This window comes from Tetrao urogallus (genome assembly GCF_951394365.1).
Source record: "Tetrao urogallus genome assembly, chromosome: 3".
NCBI classification, from domain to species: Eukaryota; Metazoa; Chordata; class Aves; order Galliformes; family Phasianidae; genus Tetrao; species Tetrao urogallus.
Window position 1 is genome coordinate 16530836 of NC_136815.1, and position 14839 is coordinate 16545674.

Below are 14839 nucleotides of genomic sequence, written 5' to 3' on the forward strand. Positions count from 1 at the left end.
GCCTGTTCAGGACAAGAACCTGGACCACTTGCCCTGATCACACCACAAAAGTCAAATCCATCTAATTTAGTGGTATGATGCTGGGGAGATTCTTGAGTCAAGCACCCAATGGGCAGAACAGCCATCTGGGTATCACTATGCCTGAAGTTGCATTGGGTCTGATAGCTCTGGAGCCTTCCTGAGGCCTTCCTAACACGTTTTGAAATAGCACAAAAGCAAGCAGCAAGCTGTATTCTGGTTCTGTCAATGAGTATATCACCAACAGGATACTCAAGTCTTACTCAATACGTAAGATATTATACTGCCAGAAGTACCATGTCAATAGTTTGATCAGTATCAACTGAATTAATCTTATATTGACGTGTATGAATAGGGTATGAATTAAATGTCTGATAGGATTTAATTTAAGTATCATAAGCAATTAGTTTGTCTTTGACTTATCCTTTGACAGTAATAAAAAAAATATCAATTTCATAAGCATCACTTATGAGAAGTATTAAAACTTCAGTAAAACTGATTGGTAAAATACTTCAACAGTGAAGCCAGAAACTGTAAATATTATGATCAAATAGAAATCTTTAATTCATTGAATTGTTAGCTGACTTTTCATGCTGTCAAAACTTTTTGAAAGATAATTAACAAAAGTTGACAGCTTCCACTGTATTCATATGTATTCAAATTTCTCATTACTTTACTTTTGAAAGGTACTTTCAGGATTTTGCGTGTTTTCTCCATCAGAAGCTCTAGATGTATTATTGCAAGAAACTTTATAATTCAGTGACGTAAGAAAACACTTACTGAATGTTAACAGTAAAGCTATTAGATGGTATGATTACAGATGGTCCCACAAGTGTAGTTTCACAATGGGAAAAATACACAAAACGAAATCCCAATGCACAGAGACTATTTTCTGGAATATTGCTTAAGTTATTTTCTGGGAGCATAATCAAACAATGTTTCCAAAGGCAATTTTTGTGATTTTTTTTTTTTGTGTGTGTGTGTGTGTAAGAACTCTGAATAATCACTATTATGCTTGCAAACAGTATTCTTGATCAAATATTAAGAGGCTTGCAGTGCTGTGCAACTGTTCTAATAATCGTGTTTATCACCACCCAACATACATGAGTCAGAATACAGTTTTATAATTGTAATTACTTTATAATAATTATATTTATAATTTTTTTCTATGCTACAGCATGTTGGCTCAATAAGTGAACCACATGTTGAAGTTCAGGAGATCAGAGATTCAAACCCCTCAAAGCAGGCTGTGTAATACTCACATTTTGTTGATACCTTTTTTCTGGTAAATATTCAGAACTGAAGTGATGCTGATTAGATTTTATGGACACAGATAACATAAAAGTTTTCTGTTTCAATGTATTAGCTCAGATTTGTTTTTCCTCATTAATTTTATTATCCTTAAGAGAATGCAGAAAGAATAAATTGAGGTCACTGCTGTAATATCTGCAGAAAGCCTATATTCTTGAAGTGAATGCTGTTTAAACAAATTTAACTATATAAATATTTTGCATTATATTTTGGTATTTTCTCCACTGTTGTTAACTTAAATATTTTTATTATTATTATTATTATTTTTAATATATAAGCTCCACTAGATATTGCATTTTCCCTGCTAAGTACAGCGCAAAGCAGAAAATAGAAACCAGGAATTGTACCTCAACATTATGAAATTTCAGTTTTCTTTTTTAATATAAAATTTTATTGTGAAGAGAAACAACTGCGTATACAAAAGCACATAAATTTCTTAAGACCACTGTCACTGCTGCCTCAGTGACATAGCACAGAACACACGAAGCCTTAAAATGGGTATTTGAGAGCTTTTTTACATTTTTTGAGAATCTTGTATCACATACATGAATGATTAAAACTACAGATACACAGAAAGGATCACATGTATCTATCCATCTTGTATTTCAAAATGGGAGCTAAGAGGAAGAGATCCTAATTGTAATTGTGATATGTTAAAGGTTTTAATCCTTTTAAAAAAACAACACAGTATGATGTGTATATGAATTAGAAAGAAAGCTGCTCTCCAAAAGTTGAAACCTAAAAATCACTCCCAACAAACAAAATTCATTTCTATAAGAGATGTCTGAATAACCCAGTAAAATGAAATACAACAAAGCCCAAAACCGTAGAACAAGATTGGATTTAGCACTTGCTTTCCACAGAACACCAAATTTGTCTGCTACATTGGTAATGGAGAAGTTTGAAAGTGAAAATTTACTATTAGATCATACATGTGAAAAGAGCTTACTAAGCTGAGACTGCTGTGACGTGTGCTAAAGGGGCAGTATGAGACATGCAGGAACACAGAGGCAAAAGGCAGCCCCAGTCAGACACAGCCCCTGTCTGGCTGCCCCAACCAGGGCTGTCTGAGGCAATCAGCCCTATGGGGCTGAATCAGAGAATTGGCTATTGTAGGGCTCATGGGTGCAAACAGACTAACAGAGGGACACAGGATCTAGAAGTCAGCAGTTCGTGAACACATGGATCTGGGCCAGTTGCTGTGTTTGTCTCTGCATGAAGCAACTGGGATGTTCCAGGGGCCAGCTTCTGGGCATACTGCCTGAAACCAGCCACTGGAGAAAACCACGTTTTACAGAATTAAAAAAAATATATGTTTTTACACAATTAGAGATTTGCAGGGGTTGGAAGGGACCTCAGATCATCAAGTCCAACCTTCCGGCTAAAGCAGGTACCCTACAGTAGGTAGCCCAGGTAGGCATCCAGATGAGTCTTGAATCTCTCCATAGAGGGAGACTCTGCAACTCCCTGGACAATGTGTTCCAGTACTTTGTCATCCTTATTGTAAAGAAGAACTTCTGCATGTTTTTATGGAACTTCATATGTTCAAGTTTTAGGCCATTAATCCTTTTCCTATCACTGCTCATCACAGAAATGTGTAGCCTCATCAATTCATCAGAGACCCTCTCAGACTTCCTTTCCCCAGGCTAAACAGACCCAGGTTACTCAGCCTTTCCTCATACAGGAGATTCTCCAGGCCCTTTGTCATCTTTGGGGCCCTCCATTGGACTCTCCATTATTGGACTTGGACTCTATATTTAATGAAGAAGGTTTCATAAAAGATACTGTTTCTATGTACAGTTGTGATTTATAAAGCAGAGATGATAATTCCACCCTCTGGAAACATGAACAGATCCAGGGGCTTCTAGGGCTTTCAAAGATCTATGATGAATTTTTGTGAAAAAGAAAGTTTTTGTTGAGGCTGAAACCAGCAGAGTTATGCTGGCAGATATTTTAGCTCAAAATTTGTTCTACTGTATTTTGAATAGTCTGCTCCATTTCTGCATCACTGCTTGTGTCTGTTAATCACAAAACAGAAAGAGATGGCAATTGCAAGTGATGGATGATGACTAAAAATATATAAAGATATCCCAAAGGAAAGAAACCCTACCAAGTAGCAGCATTAAATATATTATATTGGAAATCTTTGTGCCAATTATAGCTCCTTTGATAGATACTGCATTTAGTCTTTTTATATGGGGGACCTTGATATGAATCAGGACATCCAAGAGCTTTATGGATATAATGATAACAACTGCAGACTACTAGGCTTCCTTGCAACTCACGCATAAATCTGTGCTTTATTTCTCTTCAAGAAAAGCAGGTTCATATGTGTTAAATGTGTAACTTACATCACATCCTGCACAGGATTGCAAATATAAAGGAAATTACTCTACAAATGAAAGTTCACAGGCAGTGTGAGGACAGTGTAAGGAGATGGTGCTTTACCAATCATGGACATATCTTACAAGAAAACAGGAACAGTAATATATGCAGGATGCCAAGATACATTTAAGTTCCTGTTGTAAAAGATTAGAAAGACTTATAAATTGTATTAGAAAAATGTCAGACATCATATTAAGTATTTAATGATTTTGGATTATATAGAATTTGTTGAAAAGAGGGAAAACTGTGACTCATTTGTACATTCAAAAACATTTGGGCTTTGCCAAACTGAGAAATAGATTTGTTCACCAAGCAAATTTGAAAAAAAAATTAAATTTAAAAAAAAAAAAAAAAAAAGCAAAAAAACACACAAAGCACTAGTCATACTTTCCCATTCCTCAAAATACTCCATCCAGAGCAATCTTTATTCTTGGTACTCACGGGTGAGGAATAACAAAGGAAATTATATACATTTTTTTAAAATTAACTAACTTTGAGATTATATAGTTTTCAAAATTGTAAATCTCTTATTTTTCCTACTTCTTGCACTAAAGAATTCCAAAACTATTTCTTTTTTTCACATCAGCTTTTTACCGTGGCTTCAGTATAGCAACAATAATTCATAGGAAATATTGTACACATAATGAGAAGCTGAAACAGTAATTGACCGATATTTAGATTTAATAAAAATTCTCTACTTCCTAATTCCAAATATTACTGCAAAAGTTTGCAAATATAAAGGAAATTACTCTACAAATGAAAGTTCACAGACAGTGTGAGCCTCACTGTGATGATGCTAAAATGACTATAAAGAGAATGAACATAAGGAAACAACAGCACATTTCACTGTAAATGTCAAGCAGTGTTATTCTGAAAAATGTCATAGTGATAATTAAGATGAAAAAGGCTCCAACTAGTAAGTGCAGTGTGGTCACTTTCAATTTATCAATTAAGGGAAATCATTTTTATCACTCATTACTACAAGAGACTCTGAACATCTTTAGAGCAGCATTTCTCTTAAAGAAAACCGATATAGCTATAAAATAGCAAAATATTAAAATTTGATTTGTAGTACCTGGAGAAAAATGAAATTTCTTATATATTAACTTTAAAAATATGCTTGTACTTGGGATTTCATGGCTAGAGGGCTGCTCGGTCACTGACATGAGCTCCCTGTTACTGAAGGCAGACACACTATATAAGTACATTTATTAATCTTTATCTTAGAAGGTGGTTAGATTTTTGTCCTTCACTGCTCTTAATAAAAAGTGGTTCTGGTGCTTGACTGTTCTGATAGTTGGAAATTGCTAATTAGCAACATAAATTTATTCAAGCTCACATTATGCTTTTTTTCTTATTTTGACAACTTTATCCCTTAGCTTTGATGAATCTCCTCTTGCTCGACATTTCAAGGTCAAAATAAACAATATTGATATTCTGTCTCCTATTCCTCTTATATAAATACACTGAGGCCTTTTATTTTTGCTTTATCTGAATGGTTTTACATTTCATTTTCATTTTAGTTGTCCTTCCATGTATTTGCAGGTAGATTTTATCTGTGGAATATCCCAACAAGATTTCAGCTCTCTCCTGTGCAATAGCATTCTCATCTCTCCTGGAGATACCTCACATGTTAAAATCTTAAATCTTATTTACTCTTCTCTGGTTGCACACACACACTGAAGAAGCACACGGACATCTCAAAACAATTAAAACACCCAGGTTTTAATGGACAGACTTCAGCTCATCAATTGAAAGCATGTCAGTATGCAGGACAATTCTGCTTTTCTCAATTTGCAATGTTAACCAGAATTTTCTGTATCACACTGTCTCCTCTGTACTCTTTTTGCTTTCCCTCAAATCTAGCAACCTTCTAGGATAGCCCATATAAACTTTTCTATCTGTGCCACTAATATTGGGAAGGAGGTAATAAGGACACAAGCAAAGATCCCTTGAACAGGACTTGTTAAAGTCAGGCACAACTTCATTAAAAATATAAATAAATATAAAAGCTCTTGTTGGAATGTTGGAATTCTGTACAGCAAATACGAGACTAGAATTTGAACCTTGCAGAAGTAATTCTGTATTTCAACGTGAGGAGAGTATACAGGTAATTCGAGCTTTCAAATAGATCCCAAGAACATCTTTATCAACAGTGCTTGCAGCAAATAAATGTAACAGTACAGGATTTCAATCTGGGCCTGGGAGCAGTTTGAGCATTATAGGACTTAGACACAGCGGCAGTTTGCCCATAGTGCAGTTTATAATACAACTTAATGCAACAAAACCCCTCTGCAGTGCAGAGCTACCTCTTGTAGCATCTTGCAGTAGAATTTACAAAAAAAAAAACAACAAAGTTAATAGCATTCAATATAAGATAGTAAGGATAGCAGCTGCTCTGAGGTGAAAAGAACTTTTCAAGGCTAAGCCCAATACTTCTATCTACAGTCTAAAACTATCTTGAAAGCAAGCTTTTACAACTTTTTTCTAAGCACACAAGAAAATTCATTTTTTTTCCTTTGAATGATAGATAATAAAACTATGGATTCTGCTTTCAGTTTTCTGAACAAATGTTGGATAGTCTTTTAAAAAGAGTGAGGTTGGCTACAGTGGAGGAAGTTTTCTTGCAGCAACAGTGCAGGACGCTTGTTATATACAGCAGCTGTGAAGATGAGGAGACAGCAAACCAAGAAGTCTTAAACATAAGAAGGAAATAAAATTTCCAAAACTAAAATGATTTCAAGAATCTAGAAGGCATCATTCAAGGATTCAAGAGAAAATACAAACAAGTTTGAGCTCCTAAAGGAAAAAAAAGAAAAGAAAAAAGTTTTTTTCTGGGTAATTGTTATATACATACTATATATAAAATATATATATTTATATATATACTATATATAAAAATATGTATAAAAGAATATTATAATGCTCAACTTAACTCCACGTTTCTTAAGGACTCATGCCCTTGCACAATGTGAGAAACTGAACTTTGTATTAAATGCACCCTGAGATGCCCATCACTTCAAGTCCCTCAAGGAGTAATTCAGAAGCCCAGTGAAGCTGTTTGTGAAATAAACACTGGATTTTTCAGAGCAGGGGCATTTATAGTGATATGCTAAGGCACAATTCTAGCTACCTAAGAAAATTTTAATATTAAAGAGTGTCATTAGCGTTAAGGCATCTGAAGGCTTGAATAACCATGTAATAGGAATTTTTCTAATTTTGGATTAGAAAGCTTAGTGGATAGGCCCTGTTCTTAGAAATAATATTAATTATGAGGGAAGATGGGCTGGCAGAAATGTGTTTACTAGCTGGTGCTGCTCAAAAGCAGATGAAAGTACTCAAATTAATGAATTATGGCCTGGTTTCAGCTGGGACAGAGATGATTTTCTGCATAGTTTCTTGTATTTTGCTATGTTTTGGCTTCAAGAGAAGAAAAACATTGATAGCATCTTGATGCTTTAGTTGTAAAGAGCAGTGGTAGTGATTATAATATTATCATTACTATACTACTAGGATGTTATATAAGGCAATAAAAAGGAATTTGGCAGTGCTGATACTATAATGTTTATTCTGAGTTTGAAGAATTGAGTATTTAAGATGCAGTTTCATGACAGAACAAACCAATATAAACTTGGGTTTATAGAATTTAATTTCCCCACATGTAATTTGTGTTGTTGCAAGCATCTATGTGGATGTGCAATAAGCCAGTCCAGGGAGATGATCGGGCTGAAAAATAATTACTTTGCATATAAAGGGAAACAAGCAGGAAGAAGCAGACAAATCAGTAAACTATGTCCATAATATCCATTACACCAGAAACCATGTAATAAAATTCTACTCATGTACTACTAGTAATTAATCTATGTATCAATACATTGTTTAATAAGGGAATTTAATACAATCATAAATAGCTCTGAAATGCATGGAGTAATTGAAAACATATGAATGAGTTCTAAAGTTCTATACTTTTTATTCATACAATCATAACAAAATAAAATATAAATGCTTAATAGAAATCAACAAATAGTAAGATATTCAGGCATTTAGAACTTATCAAATTTGTTTATTCCAGCAGGAATCAAGAGAATAAAAAGCATAAGAAGTAAACTTAAAAAAAAAAAATCAGTATGTACAATGTAACTGTGTTGAGTTGTACTTACTCTGAGTAGTACTACTGATGAGCAGTGTTTACTATCAGCTGCAGAAAAGTGCAACTTTATTTTTCCCTACTGCAATTGCAAAACTTCTGTATAGTTTTTCCTCTTCTATCTTTCCCTATAAAATTTGGGAAAATATGTATTTCTAGATTTCTAACTTTGTCTAGAGTAGGACAGCACATTATGTGACTGTGTGATTTGGTCAGTTTAGTCGGTTTGTTGTCATTTGGCATAAAAGTTTATGTTCTGCTTGTTGAGCAGGATGTCCCCTGTTGCCCAGGGGCAGCACTTGTAGCAGATCTCCATGTGCAGCCATGGAGGAGCACTGGATGTGGCCTGAAGGAGGAGAGTCCATCCCTTGAAGGGATTTACTCTTTTCCCACTAAGCCAGACAGTGCCATGCCACCTGACAGTGGATTGTCTCAGAAAGCAAACTATAGCTCACCAGACATGCTGTTAGCCTTCATGCATCAAACAAATAGCATGAATCATGCTCAGATATTCCCATAAGATGGTAACAGGACTTAAAGAGGGTGTTGTGGACCAAACGTCCCTGTAGTCTCCTGCAACAAGAGGCATGTTGAGTAGCATCTCTACTCACAGCCTGTTTGTGCTTTTAAGGCCTTCTTGTGCAGCAGCAGCATTACTTGGGCGACAGTTATCTTCCAGAAACAGCCATAAATATATTCCTTGGAATCTGAAAATCAGTATTTCCACAGAACTGCTTCTGTTTGGAAAAATCTGCTGTCACTAATGTAGATGAAGAAAATAGGTATAGGGCCATGCATTACTTTACATGGGATGCTGTAGAAAGATCCAGATTCTCCCAGACCAGCAGTAGGCTGATTTAGTGTTTCATCATTCATTCTCTTAAAATCGTATATTGAAAGAAAGTTTTGGTATGATTTTTTTTTTTTACATGAAACTGTTTATTCCCTGTACTTCCTGTATGATTTTTATCATGTGGAGATAAGTATTTAAAAAAAAAAAAAAAGAACCTGTGTATGATTATATTTCTAAATAGCTCCTATATACTCCTATTTCAGTATTACTTGGCAATGTAAGTCCCATGTCAGCTTGTAGATGCTTGATGTTTTTGTTTGTTTGTTTGTTTATACACATTATGTGTTCATAGCAATATTCCCTTGATAATCTCATGCACCACAAAATTGGGCAAAATTGTCTTTCGTCAGTTTCTTTCTGGCTCCATTTCTGTTTTTTACAGCTTTTATGGCCCTTCTCATCACTGTATTTGTTTTCATTCCAGTTCTCAGTAGTTTTCTTGCCTTTGTTTCTTCAGGTCTTTGCTATCTAAACAAAAGCTTGTATTCTCTAAGGCTGTCATGGATGGAAACAATTACACTATATTGCACTGATAAGAGGGAAGCTAGAATATAAGTATTGATACAGATACAATATAGTGATTTAACAAAGCTGAACTGTAAATAATGCAGCAACTTATCAAGATTCAAGATAGACAGATACACTTGATTATTTACTGCGCAGAGGGTAGGATAAGCATACTCATATAGGAGGCTTTCCCATTGAATCACAAGGCTCAAGCAGGCAATTGTGCTTTCTAAACTCCTTGAACCATGCAGGTAGGAAGCCTAGGTGTGGCTATATCCACAGCTGTTCAAGACTTAGTCACTGTCATATGTCTAAGGAATTATATGTGGGCAGTCAATCAAAGATATAATTTTAGCAAAGTTTACAACGAATCTAAAATGTGATCTTTGTGAAGATTTTTTTGAAAATTTTTGAAACTTTTTGAAAGCTTATAATCAATCTAACTGAAAGCTTACTGAAAGGTAACAAGGCTTGTGAAGGGCTTGGAGAATATGCTCAATGAGGAGCAACTGAAGGAACTGGGGCTGTTTAGTCTGGGGAAAAGGAGACTGAGGGGAGACCTTGTTGCTCTCTTTCAGTATCTGAAAGGTGCTTATAGTGAGAGCAGGGTTGGTCTCTTCTCACCGATGACAGGTGACAGGATGAGAGGAAATGGCCTTAAGTTGTGCCAGGGTAAGTTTAGGTTGGCTATCAGGAAAAACTTCTTTACAGAAAGGGTTGTCAAGCACTGGAATAGGCTCCCCAGAGAGGTGGTTGAGTCACCATCCCTGGATGTGCTTAAAAACCATTTGGATGTGGTGCTCAGGGACATGATTTAGCAGAGAGTTGTTAGAGTTTGGGTAGTGTGATTAGGTTGTGGTTGGACTTGATGATCTTTAAGGTCTTTTCCAACCTGAGCAGTTTTATGATTCTATGATTCTTACAGTCCCTTTAGTATTTGTACTGGCAAGGTGTCTTGATGTCAAAGTGTAAGGGATTTCTATAAAGGTGTAATCTTGAGAGATATCCCTGCTCAAAGGGAGATCCTGTTGTGCAGCTAGCTGCTGTACAGGAGAGCTCCAAGGGAGAGCTTGGGCTGCTTTCTATTTTTAATAGGGTAAGGTGACTGACTCAAAGATTTCTTTTTAGGCACATGCTCAATTGAATAAACTGTTGAAACAGGTATTTGCTCTCATGCTATCAGTTCTTTCATTTGTGCTCCCCTCCGCCCCGCCCCAATTCTGAGACAGATTTGTGGTTGTTTTCAGTATTATTTTCCTGTGCAAGACCTGCTATCTAAAAATAAAGCACCTCATTGATTTGGTAGGTGTTCATCAAGAGATCTACAATTCTCTATCTGCTGCCCATCTTCATCTGGAAAAATGGAGGGTACCTGTTGGGGAATGGCTCCAGGAACAAGGAGGCTGTGAGGAGATGTTGAGCACAGCTTGTAGGGCAGTACAGATTGTATACCCATGGAAAAATACTAGAGGCTAACAGAAGGTCACAATGTTTCTGTGAGCAGGAGGGAGTAGCCCAAGGAGGAACTTGGTTTAAGAGAGTTGACAAAAACAGATGGCATGCAGTTAGATTCTTCTCTGCCTAGAAACAACTATTATCCACCAATAGCAAGACAATACGATAGCTAAAGCCAACTATAAAAACTCTGTGTAATTGTTAATAAACTGAAGCTGGATCACCCATATTGAGTCATGTCATGCTTCCCGCTCGGGTAGCAATAGCATTACTGTTTTAGCTCCACGGCAGATACCCTCTTCAAATTCGTGAACTTTTCCTATACGTCTAAATCCTCTTTTGTTTTGGGAATTTGGATTGGTTTATTTTGTTTTGTTTTGTTTCATTTTCTTAAGCTGATCTGAAGTCTGTCATACAGAATTTAAAACTGCTAATCTCAAGAATTTCCAAGCAGAAGCAAGGATCAAGCTGTAAAGTTTTGTATGATGAATATAACCTCCAGTTCAGAATATTATGTAGTTATATGAAGCCTTAAACATAAACAGTTCAAAATCAGTGAACATCATGTATTGCTGCTTCTATCAACAAGCAATAATCATAAAACAGAACACTCCAACACTCTCTAAACCGTGTCTGTAGACATCACAGTCTCCTGGCCACTTGAAAGGGCAAGAACATTTGAATGATAGCTTGCAAATCCAATTTTTTAATTTTTCTATAGTGTTTTTCAATTTAACAACATTATTTTTTGTCTTCTGCAAGATTTCCTATTTTGCCCTAAGGGAACAATTCTGCATATATTTTTTTGCTTAAAACAGGTCATATTTACCATGTTGTTTTTGTCCTCTTGTGTGTCAGACACCTGGAATGAGACAGAGATCCTCTCTAAGAAAAGTGGCTTAGTGATTTACATATGACCAATTGCATTGATATGTCAACATACTTCACTGAGAGTTGCTTATCGCACAGAGTAGTGCAATTGGAGTACTGTCCCATCTCTTCAGTCCTTGCCACCTAGTGCTATCCAGATCCCACAGCAGAAAAACAGTATAGGCATTGGTGGCACATTCCTCATAATCCATGTCATTTTTTTGTAAAATATTCACATTCCTCTGAAACACAGAAGACTGCAAAATCAGGAAATTTTAACAGAAAGATGTTCTAGCAGAAGACTTTCAGTAATCTCTACTTCACATCTTTTTGATGGTTAATGACATGGTGCTCAGGCCATCATCTTTCTTGCACAGATGGCAGCCCTACAGGCTACTTTGGGGCTTGTGAAAGAAGTATACAGCTGATTTGTTATTTTCCTTCCTGCTAGCAGCTGCAAAAGATTCCAACAGGGAGGGCAGAGATCTGGCAGCTTTCTTGACCTCATCCAGCCCTCTGTTATTCTCTCATGCTCTCTACTGTTTCACGTGCACCTCCTCTAACCTTGGGAAGTAATCAGGGATGGAGTGTTCAAACTCTTGTCTGATGCTGCAACAGCTGTTCCAAGAGAGTTCAGGTGCCTGAGTATCCTCCATCATTTCTAGAGTAGAACTAATAAATCTGAATGTACTACTATGAAGAGGAAAAAATTCCTACCTGATGTTATCAGAGCACTGGTTAGCACTATGTGATGCTGTCCTGCTGTTATGGGAAGCACTTCCTGAGTCTAACATTTATACAGGTCAAGACCAAAATGCATAAAAGGTATCCTAAATCTTTGCAGTGTTGGTAGGTGAAAACTACCATAGAATCATAGAATCATAAGGGGCAAAGTAGATGAGTACAATCTCTTCCCTCACCCTGATGGACACCTCTCTTTTTATGCAGCCCAGGATGCAGTTGGACTTTTGGGCTGCAGGTGCACACTGGTGACTCTCATCCAGCTTTTTCATGAACCAGAACCCTCATGTTCTCCACAGGGCTTCTCTCAGTGAGTTCTTCTCCCATCTGCACTCATGTTTGATGCAGCACCTTGGCCTAGTGGAACTTCATTCCATTCACATGGGTCTGGTTTTCAAACTTGTCCAGGTCCTATTGGATGGTATCACTTCCTTCTGTTACATCCATTTGGTCACTCAGCTTGATGTTGTCTCTAAACCTGCTGAGGTTGCACTCAGTAGCACCGTCTAAGTCGTTGATAAAGATATTAAGCAGCATTGGTCCAAAAACCAATGAGGTAAGGATGTGATGTGGCAGAAATCCAGGTAGATGACATCAGTTTAACTTCTTTTGTCCTCTAGGGCCATGTGGAAGGCTACCAGACTGAAAAAATTTGATCTGTCCTTGGTGAAGCTGTGCTGGCTGTCTCAGGTCACCTTCTTGTCTTGTATATGCCTTCATATTGTTTTCAATACGATCTGTTCCATGATCTTAGGGTGAAAAAATTTAAATAGAAAATATCACTGCTACTTACACGGAAACACTAAAGGAGTTTCTGAATGAAGATATTTGCTTTTCAGGGAAAAGGTATGTTTTTTGCTAAAAATAGAATTAGGTAGGCCAAGTATATCTGTGAGGTGATACAGCCATGGTACAGATGACAAAGCAGGATTATAAATCTGGACCTTTGATGAAGGGTCATCTTTGTTATTGAAGTTCTCACTGGTAAACTTGTGAAACTTTAGGAAAAGGGCTAAGATATCTCTAGTCAGGAGAACATTTCTTTTCTTTCTACCACAAGCCAAAGTGGTGCCAAATATTTTTCTATCAAGCACAGGAGGATACAAGCAGTACACTGCATCCATGCAGTGAAGTCAGAAATTATAACACTGTTGTTCAGTTTCACACTAGCATCCATGTTGATAACATTTAGACAGAGGATATGCATGTGCCATATTTTTCTTGAAAGCTTTCTGGGAAGGTCTTCTTGCAATTATCATTTCATGGCAGAAAAGCTATGGGAAAATGCGCAAAACTGATTCTATTTCCAGGACAGACCATAAAAATATAAAAGAAGTAAAGTAAATAAGAAAAGCTAGCAAATCCTATCAGCCCTCTTGTTTCTAAGTTGTGAACTTAAGTTTTAGAGCATTATTCAGTCACCCGAAAAATTTTGATGCTTCTATTTTTAAATAAAGTGGTCAGTGTTTCAAATAATCTTTTTGGTTTGGGTTTCTTCTGATGCCTTTTCAGTACTATATTTTATATACTACAGCTATGCTTCTTTTTCCCTCTGAACTTGATGCTTCTGGGAATGTTCTTGTAACTTGTGAGTTCACCATTATAAAGCATATTTGATAGGAAAATGCTGCTGATATTAATTACGGAGTGGCAAGGATTATTCTTAGTGTAGATGAGAACATTAAGGCCTTTTATTATTCTTTTGATTGTCATGGAGATTCACAGAAAGTGGTATCATAGCAGAAAAAGACCTGTATCAATTAACACAAATTAGCATCCCTGATGGAAGTCTGGAAAAACAGGAATGAATGGGATGGAAAATGTCACATTTTTCCTAGTGCAATGAGTCCCTAAGAGTCATTTCACTTTACACAGAATCAAAGCCTTACATAGTCTTAGAAATTTATACCAAGATCAGTTACTGCCTGACAATATATTAGATTTAGCAACTGATAAATTTGACATAAAATAGCTCTCATTTCTAAACTTACAGAACTATATTTCACCATTCCACCTATACAAATCCCTGCATGATCCCATGCTTTTATTACATTTTTCCAAGTTCTAGGATTATACCACAAGAGAGAGGTGAAGAAAATTGATTATACTGCATTTGTGTTATTTTTCCTAGCTAATGAGTTTGTCTAGAGGAGCACCCCTGTAGGTTTTCTTCTGCCTTTCTCTGTATGTCTCTATTTTCTCTTGTAACTCTAAATGTAAACACTTTTCAATATTAAATTCCTCTGTTTCTTGTAAAAAAATCAGGCAATTTTCTCTCACAAAAGCACTTTATGAGCTTATCTGTCAGGGACAGGTTTATTCACTTGCTCAGAATGCACCTTTTAAAGCACTTATGCCGTTTCTTGTTAAAAGATCTCTTCTTTGCCAGAATCCACTTCTTCTGAGGGTTACTTGTCCTCTCTTGATATTGGATGTCATAAAAAGACCCTGTCATATAAAAAGTTTCTCTATTTCTCTATTTTTTCACAGAAGTAGCTTAAGGAAAGTAAAAAAAATACATTTAGGATTTGGAAATCAGGAGGCAGTCTGGG